Here is a 13,531-nt window from a genome sequence, read left to right on the forward strand (position 1 = left end):
GCACCACTACACCTGGCTAATTTTGTATTTTTAGCAGAGATGGGGTTTCACGATGTTGGTCAGCCTGGTCTTGAACTCCTGACTTCAGGTGATCTGCCCGCCGCAGCCTCCCAAAGTGCTGGGATTATAGGTGTGAGCCACTGTACCTGGCCCGACTTTTTTGTATTTTTAATAGAGGTGAGATTTTGCCATGTCAGCCAGATTACTCTCGAACTCTTGGCCTCAAGGGATCCTCCTGCTTCAGCCTCTCAAAGTGTTGGGATCATAGGCTTGAGCCATCACACCCAGTCTGAAGACCATGTTTTAAGAAAGAAACACTGCCTGCTGTACGAGCGGTGTTTAAAAAACAAAAAGAAAGAAACACTGCCTTGGGTATAACAAAAACTCTACAGCTTCCTACATACCCTTTAATCCCTACATTTTAGTCCTCATCTGTGGCTTCTACCACTTTGTATGAGGATAGAGATTTGGCAGTTATAACAGGAACCCAGAGGAAACAAGGTCTCAAATGAAGTAGAAGTTTATTTCTATCCCATGTGAAAGTCAGACCTTTACTCTGCTCTATGAACTCTCAGAGGCCCAGTCCTACGGTTCTGCCATCCCTAGGATCTTACCACCATATGCATGGCCCAAGATGGCTAACCACCTTGACCATATTCTTTTAAGGGCCCTACAGCATATCTTACAGGTCAGAAGAATTTAGTCACATAGCCACACCCAGATCACTAAAAAATAAACTTTTTTTTTAAAGATGGAGTCTTGCTCTGTTGCCCAGGCTGGAGTGCAATGGTGCAATCTTGGCTCACCACAACCTCTGCCTCTCTGGTTCAAGTGATTCTTCTGCCTCAGCCTCCTGAGTGGCTGGGACTACAGCCTGGCTAATTTCTGTATTTTTAGTTGAGACAGTGTTTCGCTATGTTGGCCAGGCTGGTTCTGAACTCCTGATCTCGTGATCTACCTGCCTCAGCCTCCCAAAGTGCTGGGATTACAGGCATGAGCCACCATGCCCAGCCGTAAATAAACTTTTTATTCTGTGTGACCGTGTGCCCAAATGAAAATCAGGGGTTCCGTTAACACAGCAGAGGGGGAGAACAGATGTCGAGGGGGCAGGCACAAGTAGCCATTTCTGTCCCAGACCTTAACATCTTTCACATCTCTCTCCTCTACTTCTTTCTGCAGCATTCTGCCTCCATCTTCATTTGAGACTGTTTACTTTGGGTTTCTTTTCTTTTTTTTTTTTTGAGACGGAGTTTTGCTCTTGTTACCCAGGCTGGAGTGCAATGGCGTGATCTCGGCTCACCGCAACCTCCGCCTCCTGGGTTCAAGCAATTCTCCTGCCTCAGCCTCCTGAGTAGCTGGGACTACAGGTGTGCACCACCATGCCCAGCTTATTTTTGTATTTTTAGTAGAGACGGGGTTTCACCATGTTGACCAGGATGGTCTCTATCTCTTGACCTCATGATCCACCCGCCTTGGCCTCCCAAAGTGCTGGGATCATAGGCATGAGCCACCGCTCCTGGCCTATGTTGGCTTACTGCAACCTCCACCTCCCAGGTTCAAGAGATCCTCCTGTCTCAGCCTCCTGAGTAGCTGGGATTACAGGCACCCACCACCATGCCTGGCTAATTTTTTGTATTTTTAGTAGAGATGAGGTTTCACCATGTTGACCAGGCTGGTCTCGAACTCCTGACCTCAAGTGATCCACCTGCCTTGGCCTCTCAAAGTGCTGAGATTATAGGTGTGAGCCACCGTGCCCAACCTGGGTTCCTTTAGAGCAGCCAAATCACTATCCTCACACAAAGTGAAAGAAGCTACAGGTAAGGGTTAGGGTGTAGGGATTATCCAGGCACAGTGGCTCACACCACTTTGGGAGGCCGAGGTAGGCAGATTGCTTGAGCCCAAGAGTTCGAGACTATCCTGGGCAACATGATAAAACCCCGTCTCTACAAAAAAATACCAAAAATATTAGCCAGAAATGGTGGCACACACCTATAGTCCCAGCTACTTGGGTGGCTGAGGCAGGAGAATCACTTGAGTCCAGGAAGTAGAGGTTGCAGTGAGCAGTGATCGTGCAACTGCACTCCCTGCTGGGTGACAGAGCGAGACCCTGTCTCAAAAAATAAAAAATATATATATATATAAGATGTAGGGATGGAAGGAGACATGGATTTATCATCCTTCTAGATTATCTCTTTGGTCCCAGCTCCCTCCTTCAATCCATCTTTCACATTGCAAGCAGAATGTTCTAAAAAGCAAATGTGAACATATCAGCTGTCTGTTTCAGTGTGTTCCCAACACCAAACTGCTTGCTGTGCTCTCTTTTACACCTTCTTCCCATTGCACAGGTGGAAATTATCTTCTTTGCCTTGAAATTGCTGGGTGCCTTATCTCCATGGTATTCCTTTAACCAAGCAATTTCCTGGCCCATAGTAGGTGTTCAAAATGCTGGTTGACTAACCTCATTGTCATCATCCATGTCTGTTTCTGAATGTCCCAAGGACTGTCTGAACTCTTGTACCAGCTAGGTTCCCAATGAAAGACTCAAATCCTCCCAGGGAGAGAGTTGACCACTCTCAGTGAGATGGAAAAGCCCAGGCAGAAGGCCCCTTCTTCCTAATCCCTTAGAATATCAGTTCTGTCGAGAGATCCAAGATGGCTGATCACTAGCAGCTCGGGCTCGTAATTCCCAGTGAAAGCACAGAGAACGAGAGGACGCCACACTTTCAGACGAATATTTGTTGCTCACGGACTAGGAGATTCCCAGCAGAGGAGCCCCATGGGTCGCCAGGGCGACTCTTGTGGCCGGTGTGGCAGTTTTGCTGGCGCCTTAGCGCGCCAGTTCTTGGTGCAGAGTCAGGAGATTTCCGGGCAGAAAAGCACCATCAATCTTAACACCGCTATTTTGGCCGGCGCAGTGGATTGCTCAGATTTCAGCGCTGGGAATCAACAAGTTGGACGTCAGCTCAGAGACCTAGTTAGAAAGTCGGTAATTACAAAGACGACAGAGGGATAAATATATAATGAAGGGAAGAAACCAGCGTAAAAAGGCAGAGAATACTCAAAATCAGAATGCCTCTCCCTCTACAGGGGATCGCAATTCCTCATCAGTAACGGAACAAGGCTTAATAGATTACGAGTGTGTTCCAATAACAGAAGCAGGCTTCAAAACGTGGGTGATAAGAAACTTCTGTGTATTAAAAGAACTTGTTCTAACCCAATGCAAAGAAACTAAGAACCTTGAAAAAAGGTTTGACGAAATGTTAACCAGAATGGACAATTTAGAGAAGAATATAAGTGAATTGATGGAGCTGAAAAACACAACATGAGAACTTCGCGAAGCATGCACAAGTTTAAACAGTTGAATTGATCAAGCAGAAGAAAGGATATCAGAAGTCAAGGACCAGCTCAGTGAAATGAAACGAGAAGACAAGAATGGAGAAAAAAGGATGAAAAGGAATGAGCAAAGTCTCCAGGAAATATGGGACTATGTGAAAAGACCTAATTTACGTTTGATAGGTGTACCTGAATGTGACGAAGAGAATGAATCCAAGTTGGAAAACACTCTTCAGGATATCATTCAGGAAAACTTTCCCAACCTAGCAAGGCAGGGTAATATTCAACTCCAGGTAATACAGAGAACACCACAAACATATTCTTCAAGAAGACCAACCCCAAGGCACATAATTGCCAGATTTATTAGGGTTGAAATGAAGGAGAAAATACTAAGGACAGCCAGAGAGAAAGGTCAGGTTACCCACAAAGGGAAACCTATCAGACTTACAGCAGATCTCTCAGCAGAAACCCTACAAGCCAGAAAAGAGTGGGGACCAATATTTAACATCCTTAAAGAAAAGAACTTTCAACCCAGAATTTCATATCCAGCCAAATTAAGCTTTATAATCGAAGGAAAAATTAAATCTTTTGCAAACAAACAAGTACTTAGAGATTTCACCACCACCAGGCCTGCTTTACAAGAGCTTCTGAAAGAAGCACTATACATATAAAGGAACAACCAATATCAGCCTTTCCAAAAATATATCAATAAGCAAAGAGCATTAACACAATGAAAAATTTACACTAACTAATGGGCAAAACAGCCAGCTAGCATCAAATGCCAGTATTAAACCTACATATATATTCTAATTGGATAAAAAGCCAAAACCCGTCGGTATGCTGCATCCAGACCCATCTCACATGCAACGATACACAAAGACTCAAAACAAAGAGAAGGAGGAAGATTTATCAACCAGAGAGTAAAAATAAATAAATAAACAAAAAGCAGGAGATGCAATTCTCACCTCTGATAAAGTAGACTTTAAAGCAACAAAGAGCAAAAGAGGCAAAGAAGGACATTATATAATGGCAAAAGGATCAATGTAACAAGAAGAGCTAACGATTTTATAGATCAACGAGACAGAAAATTAACAAGGACATTCAGGACTTGAACTCAGACCCGGAACAAGTAAACTTAATAAACATTTACAGAACTCTCCACTTCAAATACACAAAACATACATTACCACCTCACACCTATTCCAAAAGTGACTACATAATTGGAAGTAAATCACTCCTTAGTAATCGCATAGCATTTCATAGGTTTAAATGAAATATTGGTTGGCTGCTTGTTTGTTATTTTCTTCCCCTTATTCCTTCCTGTCTACATCAAGTATAATTATCGGTATAAAAGAGGTTTTCAAAACTCATTACTAAATTGCATTCTAGCCTGAGCAAGAAAGCAATACTCCCATTCTCTCTCTCTCTTTCTCTTCCTTTTTCTTCCTCTTCATTTTTTTTCTTTCTTTCCTTCTTTCAAAAAAAAAAGAATATCAGTTCTGTCTTCTGATCATATGGCCAATCAAACCATGCTCATCATTCCCCAGAGGGGAGTCCCAGGGCCACAAGAGACCTGCTATTCATGATGATTGCATGGGAAGTGCTTATATTTTAAAAGTATTCATAGTTTATCTGAAATTCAAATTTATCTGGTCATCCTGTATTTTATCAGGCAACCCTAATGTAGGCTTGAGAACCATGCAGTAGGGAATTGAATTAGATGGCCTATAGAACCCACTCAACTCCAGGAAACAAAGATTCTAAGATTCTTTTTTAAATTTTTATTTACTTCGCTTTTTAGAGACAGGGGTCTTACTATGTTGTCCAGGCTGGATTAGAACTCCTGGGCTCAAGTCATCCTCCTGCCTCAGCCTCCCAAGTAGCTGGGATTACAGGTGCATGCCACCACACCTGGCTCCTAAGCTTCTTCTAGTTTGCCTTATTCCTTCAAGTGAAAGCAGAAACTCTTCTTAGGATTATAGTAAAAGAGTTGAGAACAGTAACTTACAGGTGAATTAACATAACAAATGACAATATCCCCTTACTCGCTGTGTAACCTTGGGACAGTCACCTAACCTCATTGAACATACATTGCTTCATCTAGCCAATGAAAGGAAATTAAAATTTTATCTAATAAATGCCAGGTACTGCCTAGACACTTACTTTTACCAGATCTCTTGCCTAGGACAATCAGACAAAATACTGTCTGAGAAGGCACTTTGTATGTGGGAATAGGCTGTAACAAATATAAAATGGTATCATATCTGTTTGCAATTTATTTTTTTTACTGACCCTTAGCGGGAAAGAAGCTTTCTTAGTTCCATCATATTGTAGAGGAAGAACACTGTCCAGGACTCTAGACTATATAGCAGTGGTTCTTCTTTTTGAGACAGAGTCTTGCTCTGTCACCCAGGCTGGAGTGCAGTGGGACAATTCCAGCTCACTGCAACCTCCGCCTCCCGGGCTCAAGTGATTCTCCTGCCTCAGCCACCTGAGCAGCTGGAACTACAGGCCTGCACCACCATGCCTGGCTCATTTTTGTATTTTCAGCAAAGACAGAGTTTTGTCATTGTTGGCCAGGCTGGTCTGGAACTCCTGACCTCAAGTGATCCACCCATCTTGGCCTCCCCAAGTGCTGGGATTACAGGCTTGAGACATTGCATCTGGCTAGAGCAGTGGTTCTTAACTGGGAGTGATTTTCTTCCTTGGGGGACATTTGGCCATATCTGGAGACATTTTCTGTTGTTACAATTGGGCAATGGATATTACTGGCATCTAACAGGCAGAGGCCAGAGATACTGCTAAACATCCTACAATGCAGAGAACTGCTTTCCACAACAAAAAATTATCTGGGCTGGACACAGTGGGTCACACCTGTAATCCCAGCACTTTGAGAAACCAAGGCAAGAGGATCACCTGAATCCAGGAATTCAAGACCAACCTGGGCAACATGGCAAAACTCTGTCTCTACACTTAAAAAAAGGCCAGGCATGATGGCTCACACCTGTAATCCCAGCACTTTGGGAGGCTGACGTGGGCAGATCACTTGGGGTCAGGAGTTCGAGATCAGCCTGGCCAACATGGTGAAACCCCGTCTCTACTACTACTACTACTACTAATAATAATAATAGCCAGGCGTGGTGGTGAGTGCTTATAATCCCAGCTACTCAGGAGGCTGAGGCACAAGAATGGCTTGAACCCAGAAGGAGGAGGTTGCAGCAAGCTGAGATTGCGCCACTGTACTCTAGCCTGGGCAACAAAGTGAGACTCTGTCTCAAAAAATTTTTTTTTTCAGCTGGCCATGGTGATGCGTGCCTGTAGTTCTAGCTATTTGGGAGGCTGTGGTGGGAGGACTACTTGAGCTCAGGAGGTTGAGGTTACAGTGAGTCATGATTGCGCCACTGCATTTCAGCCTGGGTGACAGAGAGAGATATCCAAGATCACCCACCAAGTCAGTTGCCAAGTAACCACTGGAATCCAGGCTGATCTGGTCCCAAAGTCCTTGCCTTTTCCTATATTCATTGTCTCCTGGACTCTGGTAACACTCCAGTAAAGAGGGGGAGGGTTTACAGCAAACTTGTCCAACCTATAGCCCGTGAGCCACAAGCAGTCCAGGATGGCTTTGAATGCAGCCCAACACAAATTTGTAAACTTTCTTAAAACATGATGTTTTTATTTTTTGTTTGTTTGTTTGTTTGTTTTTTAAGCTCATCAGCTATTGTTAGTGTTAGTGTATTTTATGTGTGGCCCAAGACAATTCTTCTTTCAGTGTGGCCCAGGGAAGCCAAAAGATTGGACACCCCTTGTTTACAGTTAAAGACACTGTTTCTAGGAAAGGGCCATTCACCCAAGGTAAAAAAAGTCTTGGAGTAAGTTCCAGAAGTGGCTGATATCAGGCTGAAAAGGAATCATGAACAACAAAAATGCCTAATAACATGTAAAGTGCTGAACTCATGTTGAGATCAGAGAAGGAGGTAGGTGAAGGTAGTGTCTCCTTGAACTCTGGGGACAGGCATTTCTACCATTCCTGCCTGTATCCTTGGGTGAGTAACTTATCTTTTCTGAGCCTCAATATATTTAAATACAAAATACCCATCTTTCGGAATTATTTGTTCATTTATTAATTCCTCATTTCAGGCAGGATTGACCCATATGGCCATGCACGTTTTGAAGGTGTCCAGCCAGAGGGAGAAGTAGGGGTAGAAATCTAGCCTGAACTCTGATTACTAAGCCTTGCCTTTGGCATAGAGCTACATAAGGCCAAACTTAGTGGCACTTTTTTTTTCTGATTTGCAAAACCACAAAGGCATACAAAGGAATGAAGGCAAAGTCAGCAGCCCTGTCCTTGAGAGCCAGGCCCTAGGCTGAGTGCTGTGAAACTTGGGCTGAAGTGGGCATAACCTCTATTCTAGAGAAACCTGGAGTATGAAGCTGTGATTCCTAAGTAAGGTGATGGCACACAGATGGTGCTCAATGAATGATATACATACAGTCAAGACAGCAAATGCTGAAAGAAAGAATGATGTGCTGAGAGCTGGTCATAGAAGAGCTTGCTGCAAGAGGGGTTTCTTCAAGTCAGGCATCGAATGGGAGAGGATTTAAGTAAGCAGAATGAGGGAAAATCACGTGAGCAAAAACTTATGAAAGAAGGCTCCTTTCCGCAGTCAGACTAGCTGAATCAGAGGCTTCCTGTAAGAAAGAAGAGGTAGGAATCATCGGAGAAATAAGGAGAATTCAGATTTTAGAGGTCAGACTGGAATAACTGGGGCTACTTCAAAAGCTCTGATCAAGTCTTCAGAAGAGCTCTCTGTTGACAAATGTGTGATGGAAAAGAATCAAGTGGTAAATCACACAATTATCCAGAGAAAAAAGAATAGCACAATTTTACCTCCAAATTCTAAAGAATTATCTTCAACATTATACTGGAGATTCTAGACAATGTAATAATGCAAGAATAATAAATGAAAGGCATCTGCCGAAAAGGAAAAGTAAAACTGCCTTTATTCACAGACAACACAATCATGTACACAAAAAATTTAAGTAATCTACAAAGAAGCTAGAACTAAGTAAAATTAGCAAGATGACAAGATACAAGGTGAATATGCAAAAGTAAACTGTTTTTATATATATGTTAGAAACAAACAATTAGAAAATCACATTAAAATGCCATTTAGAAGCTGGGCATGGTGGCTTAAGCCTGTAATCCTAGCACTTTGGGAGGCTGAGGCAGGCAGATCATTTGAGGTTAGCCTGGCCGACATAGTGAAACCCTGTCTTTACTAAAAATACAGAAAGTTAGCCTAGTGTGGTGGTGGCACATGCCTGTAATACCAGCTACTCAAGAGGCTGAATTGGGAGAATCACTTGAACCCAAAAGGTGGAAGTTGCAGTGGGCTGAGATCGTGCCACTGCACTCCAGCCTAGGTGACAGAGAGATTCTGTATCAAATAATAATAATAATAAAGAAGTGCCATTTAGAAAAGCACCAAAAATAAGAAGAGGTAAATTAAACTAAGTAAGTGAAGAGACAGGCCAAGTGCAGTGGCTCACACCTGTAATCCCGGCACTTTGGGAAGCCAAGATGGGCAGATCACTTGAGGTCAGGAATTTAAGACCAATTGAGCCAACATGGTAAAACCTCATCTCTACCCAAAATACAAAAAAATTAGCCAAGTATAGTGGCATGCACCTGTAATCCCAGTTACTTGGGAGGCTGAGGCAGGAGAATCATTTGAACCCAGGAGGCAGAGGTTGCAGTGAGCTAAGATCATGCCACTGCTCTCTAGCCTGAGTGACAAGAGTGAGACTCTGTCTCAAACAAAAAAAAAAAAAAAAAAGAAAAGGAAAGAAAGAAAGACCATGTTCGTGGATTGGGAAACTCAATATTAAGATGTTAACACTCCAAATTTATCTATTGATTCAATGCAATCCCAAGCAAAATCCTAGCAAGTATTTTTGTAGAAGTTGACAAGCTAATGTTAAAATTTATATGGAAATGCAAAGGCCCTAGAACCACAAAAACAACTTTGAAAAATAAGGACAAAGTTAGAGGATTTATGCTATCTGAGTTCAATATTTGTTTGTTTGTTTGTTTATTTTTTTTGAGATGGAGTCTTGCTCTGTCACCCAGGCTGGAGTCCAGTCGCCCAATCTTGGCTCACTACAGTCTCTGCCTCCTGGGTTCCAGCAATTCTCCTGCCTCAATCTCCCGAGTAGCTGGGATTACAGACCGGCACCACCATGCCTGGCTAATTTTTGTATGTTTTTGGTGGAGATGGGGCTTCACCATGTTGGCCAGGCTGGTCTTGAACTCCTGACCTCAGGTGATCCACCTACTTTGGCCTCCCAAAATGCTGGGATTACAGGTGTTAGCCATCGTTCGCAGCCTCAAGATTTACTTGTAAAGCCACAGTAATTAAGACAGAGTAGGCCAGGCGTGGTGGCTCACATCTGTAATCCCAGCACTTTGGGAGGCTGAGGTGGGCAGATCACAAGGTCAGGAGATCAAGACCATCCTGGCCAACATGGTGAAACCCCGTCTCTACTAAAAAATACAAAAATTAGCTGGGCGTGGTGGTGCGTGCCTGTAGTCCCAGCTATTTGGGAGGCTGAGGCAGGAGAATTTCTTGAATCCGGGAGGCGGAGGTTGCAGTGAGCCGATATCACGCCACTGCACTCCAGCCTGGCGCCTGGCAACACAGCGAGACTCTGTCTAAAAAAAAAAAAAAAAAAAAACACAGAGTAGTATTAGCTTATAGATAGAAGGACATACAAAGATTACTGAAATGGAATAGAGAATCCAGAAATAAATTTAACATATATTGTTGATTTTTGACAAAGGTGTCAAGTTATTTCAATGGGGAAAGGCTAGTCTTTTCAGAGTATGGTTCTGCAACAGCTAGATATCTATGTGTAAAAAGTGAATTTTGATCTTTGCTTTACACTGTACACAAAAACTAACTGAAAATGGATCAAAGACATACATGCAAAAGCTAAAGCTATAAAACATTCAGAAGAAAACATAGCAGGAAATCTTTGTAATCTTAGGGTAGGCAAAGATTTCTTTTTAAACAGATACAAAAGCTCTCACTTTTATAGAAAAAGGTGATAAAGTAGACTTTAGTACAATTAAAAATTTTTCTTTTAAAAAGACACTTTCGGAAAAAACAAAAATAAAAAGGCAAGCCCACAGACTGGAAAAAATTATTTACGATAATATTTTTGATAATGGATTTGTATCTAGAATATATAAGAACAGTGTCAACTCAATAAGAAGATAAACCTATAGATTCACTGTAATCCCTATTAAAATTCAAATGTCATTTTTCACAGATATAGAAAAAAGTTTTAAAATTTATTTGGAACCACCAGCCAAGGCAATCTTGAGCAAAAAGAATAAAGCCGGTGGCATCACACTACCTGATTTTATGCTATATTACAAAGCTATAATAATTAAAACTGCATGATAGTGGCATAAAAATAGACATACTGACCAATTGAACCAAATAGAGAGCCAAGAGATTAACTCATACATTTTCCTTTTTTTTTTTTCCAAGATGGAGTTTTTTGCTCTTGTTGCCCAGGCTAGAGAGCAGTGATTCGATCTCAGCTCACCCCAACCTCCACCTCCTGGGTTCAAACGATTCTTCTGCCTCAGCCTCCTGAGTAGTTGGGATTACAGGCATGTGCCACCATGCCAGGCTAATTTTTTTTTTTAGTAGAGACGGGGTTTCTCCATGTTGGTCAGGCTGGTCTCAAACTCCTGACCTCAGACGATCTGCCCACCTTGGCCTCCCAAATTGCTAGGATTACAAGTGTGATCCACCGTGCCCAGCCAAACCCAAATATTTTGATCCCATTGATTTTTGACAAAGGAGACAAGACCACACAATAAGAAAAGGGAAGTCACTTCAATAAAGGGTACTGGGAAAACTGGATATTCACAAGCAGAAGAATGAATTGGTCTTACACCATATTCAAAACTCAACTCAAGGCCAGGTGTGGTGGCTCATGCCTATAATCCCAGCACTTTGGGAGGATGTGGCAGGTAGATCACCTGAGGTTAGGAGTTTGAGACTAGCCTGGCCGACATGGCAAAACCTCACCTCTACTAAAAAAACAAAAAAATTAGTCAGGCATGGTGCTGTAGTCCCAGCTACTTGGGAGGCTGAGGCACAACATTCACTTGAACCTGGGAAGCAGGGGTTGCAGTGAGCCAAGATCATACCACTACACTCCAGTCTGGGAGACAGAGCAAGACTCTATCTCAAAAAAATAAAAAACACAGAAAACAAAAAACAAAACCCAAGAAGCAATTTTTTTTTTTTTTTGAGACAAAGGTCTCTCACTTTGTCTCCCAGGCTGGAGCATAATAATGTGATCTTGGCTCACTGCAGACTTGGCCCACTGGGTTCAAGTGATCCTCCCATCTCAACCTCCTAAGTAGTTGGGACTGCAGCCAAGCTAATTTTTGTATTTTTAGCAGAGATGGGGTTTTGCCATGTTGGCCAGGCTGGTCTTGAACTCCTGGCCTCAAGTGATCTGCTTGCCTTGGCCTCCCAAAGTGTGGGATTACAGGTGTGAGCCACTGCAAAAGGCTTGCTTCTTGGCTTTTTGGCTGATCAAGTGTACTGTGCTCAGGTGATCCTCCCATGTCAGCCTCCTGAGTAGCTGAGACTACAGGTGCATGCCACTAAGCCCTGCTAATTTTTTTCTTTTTCTTTTCTTTTTTTCAGAGATAAGGTCTCACCATGTTGCCCAGGTTGATCTCAAACTCCTGGGCTCAAGTGACCTGCCTACCTCGGCCTCCCAAAGCACTGAGATTATAGGTGTGAGTCACTGCACCTGGCCAGCCAACTTTATTGATAAATGTTGTGTATGTTCTGACTGCTCCACTGACTGGCCCTGTCTCTCTCCCTTTCCTCAAGTCTCCCTATTCTCTGAAACAAGAGCATTGAAATTAGGCCAGTTAATAACCCTATAATGACCTCTAAGTGGTCAAGTGAATGGAAGAGTTGCACATCTCTCATTTTAAGTCAAAAGTTGGAAATTAGCCAACACAGTGGCTCACCCCTGCAATCGCAGCTACTCAGGAGGCTGAGGCAGAGTATCATATGAGCCCAGGAGTTTGAGGCTACAGTGAGCTATGATCATACCACTGCACTCCAGCTTGGGCAACAGAGCAAAACCTTTTCTCTTAAAAAACAAGATTAACAAAAGCTATAAGTGATTAAGCTTAGTGAGGAAAGCATATTGAGATAGGCTGAAAGCTAGGCCTCTTGTGCCAGTTAGCCCAGTTGTGAATGCAAAGGAAAAGTTCTTGAAGGAAATTAAGAGTGCTGCTCCAGTGAACACATGAATGATAAGAAAGCAAAACAGCCTTAGTGATGATGTGGAGAAAGTTTGAGTGGTCTGGATAGATCAAACCAGCCACAACATTCCCTTAAACCAAAGCCTAATCTAGACCAAGGCCCTAACTCTCTTTCATTTTATGAAGGCCGAGAGATGTGAGGAAGCTGCAGAAAAAGTTTGGGCTGGGTGCAGTTGCTCACGCCTGTAATCCCAGCACTTTGTGAGACCGAGGCAGGTGGATCACTTGAGGTCAGGAGTTCAAGACCAGCCTAGCCAACATGGCAAAACCCCATCTCTACTTAAAAACACAAAAATTAGCCAGGCATGCTGGCGGGTGCCTGTAATCCCAGCTACTCGGGAGGCTGAGGAAGGAGAATTGCTTGAACATGGGAGGCAGAGGTTGCAGTGAGCTGAGATCATACCACTGCACTCCAGCCTGAGAACAAAGTGAGACTCTGTATCAAAAAATTATTATTATAATAATTACAAAAAATTGCCTGGGCATAGTGGTATATAACTGTAGTCCCAACTACTTGGGAGGCTGAGATGGGAGGATCACTTGAGCCTGGGAGGTTGAGACTGCAGTGAGCTATGATCATGCCACTGCACTCCAGCCTGGACAACAGACCAAGACCCTGTCTCAAAATAATAATAATAATAATAATAATAAATAATAATAAATAAACCAAAAAAGCAAGGAAATAAGTTGCCTCCATAACATAAAAGTATAAGGTGAAACAGCAAAGCCTGATGGAGTAGCTGTAGCAAGTTACCCAGAAGTTCTAGCTAACATAATTAATGAAGACAGTTACACCAAACAACAGATTTTCAATGTAGACAAAACAGC

The sequence above is a fragment of the Aotus nancymaae genome, unplaced genomic scaffold (assembly GCF_030222135.1).
Source record: "Aotus nancymaae isolate 86718 unplaced genomic scaffold, 86718_ANA_hifiasm-v0.15.2.pri h1tg000007l, whole genome shotgun sequence".
Taxonomy (NCBI): domain Eukaryota; kingdom Metazoa; phylum Chordata; class Mammalia; order Primates; family Aotidae; genus Aotus; species Aotus nancymaae.